This window comes from Berghia stephanieae, chromosome 3 (genome assembly GCF_034508935.2).
Source record: "Berghia stephanieae isolate SIO BIC M18660-M18661 chromosome 3, UCSD_Bste_1.3, whole genome shotgun sequence".
In the NCBI taxonomy this organism is placed as follows: Eukaryota; Metazoa; Mollusca; class Gastropoda; order Nudibranchia; family Aeolidiidae; genus Berghia; species Berghia stephanieae.
Window position 1 is genome coordinate 23,305,747 of NC_088362.1, and position 7,500 is coordinate 23,313,246.

Below are 7,500 nucleotides of genomic sequence, written 5' to 3' on the forward strand. Positions count from 1 at the left end.
GCTTTAATTGGGCTTAGCGCAATATCCACTAAACGTGCTCAAAGCGCTTTACAATATGCCAACAGCAACACGTAACATTTAGGACGAGACATGACGCCTGTTAGGCGATATTACAATTTTTGCTGACAGAGACCACGCTGTTAACGGCCAGTTACTTATTTTACACCTGAGTACGATGAGAGAATGTGAGTAAAGAGCTTTTTCCAAGGACTCAACTATGCGCCGGGCTTGGCTCGAACTCAGGACCTTCCGAACCGAAAGCGAGTGTCATACCACTAGACCACATTATAGCCGCACATCTTGGGCTCAAATGGACCTTCTTTTCTCTTTGTTAAATAACAATTGATCGTAGATTGCATACAAAAATTCAGACTGGGCCTAAAGGTCATTCCACAACAATTCGATCAATGAACACGTTGGTATCGACACAAGAAGACGGCAATATTAGGTAAAGAAAAAGAGAAACATGTGTGGGACATGTGTGGAGAAAAGACGGAATAGAAAAGTTGGTAACATCTGGGATGATCGAAGGAAAGAGAGCTAGAGAAAGACAAAGAATGGCATATCTAAATAACCAAAGAATGGCCAAAAGTGATTTTAAAAGCAACACAGATTTCATGCGCACCGCAGAGGACCGTGATACGTGGAGACAGCTGACGGGAACTTGTACAAACCACGATTGATGATGATAAAGAGAAACGATTCCGCTTTAATCATTTTTTTCTGGGTTGCATGATGACAAGTGACTAACAACGAGAGACATGCACTAAAAATCTTTTTTTTTTTTAATTGAGCTTTATATAGAGATATATCAAATAAACGTGCTCAAAGCGCTTTACAAGGGGCGAGTGTCATAGTCATACCACAAGACCACATAGCCGCACAAAGATTTGCATTCGCCTAATTGCTTTTCAAATGTATGACAAATAGTGGGAAAAGTATTGACTGTGTCATGCCATGGTTATTTCAAAATAACTATAATCAGTAAAATATTGAATCTTTCTGCTCGGTCAGTGGCGGTTCTAGCCTATTCATAGTGGTGGGGCAAAGATGATTCGGTCATATATTATATATATATATATATATATATATATATATATATATATATATATATATATATATATATATATATATATTATATATATATATATTTCAACTTTTGAAAAAAAAATATTTCAACCACAAATAATCACATTCACTATGAAATGACAATACCAGTAGATTTTAATTATTCCAAACGTAATCAAAAAGGAATCACGAAAGAGAATACAACAAAAAAAAAAATAAAGCGACGAGACAAAATGCGACAACACCTTGACAATACAAGTCCATTTCGTTCACTCAAAAAATTAAAGAGATGCTTTAATCCCTCAACGGCGAGATTGATATTTCTGTTACATTTTCAGAAGTACGTAGTAACTTTAAAGTTTTCATCGAGAAGCAACAACCGCGATATGACTCGAGTTTCATTCAGAGCTCAAATTGCATCATTTTTACTGCTCTCTTGGTGGTTAAAATGATTGTGACGGTGGTGGTAGTGGTTGGAATAGTGGTAGCGGTGGTGGTGGTGGTGGAGGAGGAGGAGGAGGAGGAGGAAGAGTAGACGGTGAGGGAGGATGTAATTATGGTAGTGGTTTTGGTGGTGTTTTTGGTTAGAATGATAGTTGTGGAGACGATGACGAAAATTATTGATGATGTTGATATTGTTTTTATTGCTATTGTAGTACTTGGTGTTAATATTGTTGTTGTTGTTAATGATGATGATAATGATGGCAACGACGATGTCGTCGACAATGATGATTACCGTACGATATTACAAAGTTTATTCAATCTTAAGCTTTCGCCATTAAATCATACAATTTGATGACAACATACATGAAAGTGGACAAAAATGGTAAATGGAACCAAACAATAAATTGATACCATTAATAACCACAAAAATACAACAATCGTAATACCACCAATACGTACAATAATAATAATAATAATAATAATAATAATAATAATAATAATAATAATAATAATAATAATAATAATAATAATAATAATAATAATAATAATAATAATAATAATAATAATAATAATGATAATAATAATAATAACAATAATAATATTACCATCATCATTACTACTACCACCATCACTATTACCACCACCACCATCACCATCATTATTACGTTTCCAATCAGTTTTTCTCGTTCTTAAAAAAATTGATACCTTAATAGACGAAAATTCCGGTGATTTTTTTAAAGGATAGTTAAAATATCTACGATTTTATTAACCCTGAAAACTACGATTTTTATTTTCCTATTTCAAGTAGGCAGGTCTGCTATGACAAGTATCAGTTCCATAGTAAAAAAAAAAAAGACAAATAAAAACAAAGTTTACTTAATCTTAGGCTTTCGCCAATAATTCATACAATACAATTAAGACAAAATAATGCTACCAATCTCTCCTCATGCATTCGTTAGACTATAACAATAACGACCGTGTTATCTTTACTCCTTACCCAACCAACCCCTAGCTTCTCGCCTCTTCATCGCGAACTATCTTATGTATGTATTTGCTTCAGGACGGGCAAGTACGGAATCTGCCCACCCTTCCTTTAAACGTCTTTATTTCCTCTATAACTTAGTTAGAATTCAACTCTCTCCTTTCTCAGAAGAGTATTTCTTGTATACTAATTCAATTGTTGATTGTTGAGTAAACCAAAATGGTGGTTGTATTTTATATATTATTTAGTCGTGACGTCTGAATAAAAGTGTTTTATTAGAGGGAATGCAATAGAAAATACATTGTTTTGCAAAAATATTTAGTCTGGCAATAAAAATACAGCGGTAATTACTTTAAGAATTTTTTAAAAAGGAACAAATTAATTTGTTTAAAAAAACAAAACAAAACAAAACAAGAAACAAATAAGACAACAATTTAAATAAATGAATTTTGAGAAGCACTAAAGAAAACGAGAAAAAAAAAGAAATAATTTAAATGGATAAACAAATATATTAAAACAACACAAGTTAATACTAACTTGATATAATATTAGTAAATTGATAAATTTAATTCAATACTGTAACCTTCCCAATGTTATTACAGCAATGGTACCAGCACAAGTAAGGCAATAAATAAGAAAAAGTTCGTTTGCCAAAATCTCTATTTAGTGCTCACTGGTTTATAAGGTGGGCTCATTTGAATTAGCCCGACCTAGAACTAGAGAGGCCAGACAGCAAAATCACCGTCAGGCGACGTGACGATGAGATGACGATGTGGGCGGAGTGGAATGGTTGGGAAAGGGGGGGGGGGGGGTGTAAAAAAGAGCAGGAGCGTATCCTGGTTTATGCATTACGGGGTGCATGGTGGTTCGCCATCGATCAAAAATACATACAAATTGATTTCAGTACGAAGTATCAAGTTTAAGTACTAACTTTTAAAATGATATAATTTAAATTAGATTATTTCGGACCTGGTAATACAGCTTATAACTTGAAAAAACAGGCTGGTATTTGCCCACCCTGCCCATTATTACCAGCCGTCCCTGTGCTCGGTCTTGATATCCCTGAACCGAGAATGGACAGGTTTGTTTTCCTGTGAATTTGAGATATAGATTTTGGTAGGCAAATAATCGTATTGTCAATAGTCGTCGGAGAGAGAGAGAGAGAGAGAGAGAGAGAGAGAGAGAGAGAGAGAGAGAGAGAGAGAGAGAGAGAGAGAGAGAGAGAAGAGAGACTGAAGTTAAGGTCACTCGGGTCTTTGTTATTGATTTTTGCCATCCATGTTTATGAGTTATTCTCACTACACTGTATTAACCAGACTACAGATAGTATGCGCTTGGCTAAGAAGCTCACAACATTGCCATCGGGAAGTATAGATAGTATGCGTTTGGCTAAGAAGCTCATAACATTGCCATCCGGAAGTATAACGGACCAACACACAAAACTGTGTGTATCCATGAACGTTTATAGTCGGGTTAATACAGTTCAGTGAGCATTACTCATAAACGCGGATGGCAAAAAACAATAACAAAGACCCAAGTGACGTCAACTTCATTCTATTTATAAACGTTTAAGGGAACACATAGTTTTGTGTGTTGGTCCGTTATATTTCCGGATGGCAATGTTGTGAGTTTCCTAGAAAAGCGCACAGTATCTATATCATTATTTCTGTTTAAAAAAATGATGTGCCATAGTATGGATTTAAAGATGAAAGGTACAAAATGACACCTTTTTCTCAACAAATAAAGTGTTGAAGGAACGAAATTGACGTCACTCAGCTCTTTGTTATTGTTTTTAGTCAGCCATTTTTATGAGTAGTTCTCACTAAATTAATTCTATCAATCAGACTGAACACGATCAAGGTTACATATAGATAGTATGCGCTTGGCTAAGAAGCTCATAACATTGCCATCCGGAAGTATAACGGACCGACACACAAAACTGTGTGTATGCATGAACGTTTATAGTCAAGTTAATACAGTTCAGTGAGCATTACTCATAAACGCGGATGGCAAAAAAACAATAACAAAGACCTGAGTGACGCCATCTTCGAACTATCTTTAGATAGTATGCACTTAGCTAATAAGCTCACAACATTGTCATCCAGAAGTATAACGGATCAACACACAAAACATGTGTAACCTTGAACGTTTATAGTCTGGTTAGTACATTTTAGTGAGAATTACTCATAAACGCGGATGGCAAAAAACAATAACAAAGACCCGAGTGACGTCATCTTCGAACTATCTATATCGTTTTGAGTGTTGGTACGTTATATCCGACTAGCGGAAGTTATGAATATTTTGGATAAATGCACAGCATCAATACCCATCGGTTTGCTTCCTGATTGTGTCAAGAGCTATCAACGCTTCAATTCTGAAATATGATTTAATCCAAGATTATTCGGTCAAAAACACCATGAGTGTAGGTACCTGGAAGTTAACAGCGTTGTCTCTGTCGGAAAGATTTTTTTTAAATATCGCCTAACAGGCGTCATGTCTTGTTCTACATGTTAAGTATCCATACTTCTGTTTTAAAAACAATTGGGTTATTGTTATCAACTATCTTCGAGCGCTGATTCATCGACTTTCTAATCCTTGACCCAGAAATCAAGGACGGTGTGAATCGGTGTGTGTGTGTGTGTGTGTGTGTGTGTGTGTGTGTGTGTGTGTGTGTGCGTGTATGAATGTGTGTCTGTGTGTGTGCGTGTGTGCGTGTGTGTATGTGTTTCTATAATGTTAACCTAAAAAACTATTTACCTCAAGCCTTGTTGATGGGTTATCTCTGGCTCGGCAGCCAGCCACAGCCACATTTATACGATTGAATGTGGGTCAATGTACGAGACTGAATGCTTGCAGGGGCAGACGATAAAAACCACTGAGCCCATGTGGCATTGTTTACGTTTGCAGATTATCATCTCGTAAAATTAATATTAGCAGCAACTGTGTAACATTTTCAATATTGTAACATGCTATAAAATTCGGAAAGGAGAACTGTAGGTTACCTTCATTACACCTACTTTATTTCCAACACGACACTTGTTGCATTTGTTGTTTTGAAGAGAAAGCAACTGTGTAACATTTTCAACAGTGTAACACACTAGACTATAAAATTCCAAAAAGGATAACAGTAGGTTACCTTCACCACCTATTAAAATTTAATTTCCAACACAACACGTGTTGCATTTGTTGTGTTGTTTTGAGTTTTGAAGAGAAAGACGTTTTTCAGCTGCTGTGGAACAGGCAGTGTGCAGTTTGTGAAGTGTGTTATTTTGAAACAGTTATAAATAGGAGTAGATAGTAGTAGGCTAATAGTAGTTCAATGTGATCTTTGGATCAGCTAAGCTACTTACAAAATCTGTGATTATAACCAACGGAGTTTCAAGCGTGAGTCTCTCTCTCTCTCTCTCTCTCTCTCTCTCTCTCTCTCTCTCTCTCTCTCTCTCTCTCTCTCACACACACACACACACACACACACACACACACACCCGTACCCCTTCTATCAATTGATCTACCAGTTTGTCGATATTATTATGTCTACCTTGTTATATTATATGCGCTTATCTTTCTCTCTCCCTCTCTATTATTGTATACCACTCAGAATTGCCCTTCTTCTCTCCCTGTACCTTTTATAACTATGTGATTTGTAACTGGTGCTTATCTATCTATCTATCTATCTATCTATCTATCTATCTATCTATCTATCTATCTATCTATCTATCTATCTATCTATCTATCTCTATTTATCTATCTGCCTATTTGTCTGTTAATGTGTGTGTAATTGCATTTCTTTATAGATAGAATGCGCTTGGCCAAGGAGTTCACAACATTGCCATCCGGAAGTATAACGGACCAACACACAAACTCTGTGTAACCATGAACTTTTATAGTCTGGTTAATACAGTTTAGTGAGAACAACTCACAAACGCGGATGGCAAAAACAATAACAAAGGCCTGAGTGACGTCATCTGCATACTATCTATAGATAGTTCTTATTTGACGTCACTCAGGTCTTTGTTATTTTATTTTGCCATCCGCGTTTATGAGTAATGCTCACTAAACTGTATTAACCTGACTATAAACGTTCATGGATACACACGATTTTGTGGTTTGGTCCGTGATACATCCGGATGGCAATGTTGTGAGCTTCTTAGCCAAGCGCATACTATCTATATGGAAGGAACAAAGTTGACGTCACTCAGCCCTTTCTTATTGTTTTTGTACAGCCTGGTGGCTGATTGATTACTAGTTCTCACTGAATTCTATCAGTCAGACTATAAATGTTATAGGTTGCACTTGCTTTTGTGTGTTTGTACATTTTATGTGGCTGGCGGATCTTGTGAGTATTTCCTTAACCGTACAGCATCAATATGCATATTTGCTTGAGGTTAACCGAACATAGAGAAATCGGTCTACATTATATTTACTCATCCATTGTTATATATATATATATATATATATATATATATATATATATATATATATATATATATCATACACACACACACACACACACACACACACACACACACACACACACACACACACACCACATTTCTCGCAGGTATCAAATTCTCTTTCATGACTTTATGATAACCTCTGATCGCCTCTCATCACTTCCTCCTCCTCATCTCCCCCAAACACGACCCTCTCTTTATATTAAAAAGAGATCTTTTACATAGCACGATATTGCATTAATGTGCTCAAAGCGCTTTATAACGTGTTAGAGCCGACAATAATAATGAAAATGAAGAACGAGACAAACATGTTTTTTCTGCACTATTATAATGCATTTCCATTAGAGTCTCTCTCTCTCTCTCTCCTCTCTCTCTCTCTCTCTCTCTCTCTCTCTCTCTCTCTCTCTCTCTCTCTGTGTGTGTGTGTGTGTGTGTGTGTGTGTTACGATTCATGTACTCGTTATAAACCTGAGTACGGTGAGACATTTTGAGAGACGGCACCGGCGACAGCGGCATACTTGAACCTTGCAAGCTGCATGAATACATACCATT

At 36.2% G+C, this 7,500-nt stretch overlaps 1 protein-coding gene across 1 annotated transcript in view; it reads left to right on the forward strand.

The window, feature by feature from the left end:
• Window positions 1-5,332: 5,332 nt before the first annotated feature.
• LOC144967376 (uncharacterized) overlaps window positions 5,333-7,500 on the forward strand; it is a 45,674-nt gene continuing 43,506 nt past the window's right edge. Inside the window, exon 1 of the mRNA XM_078904496.1 lies at window positions 5,333-5,878. The gene's annotated coding sequence lies outside the window, so the exon portion shown is untranslated. The remainder of the gene's footprint in view (window positions 5,879-7,500) is intronic.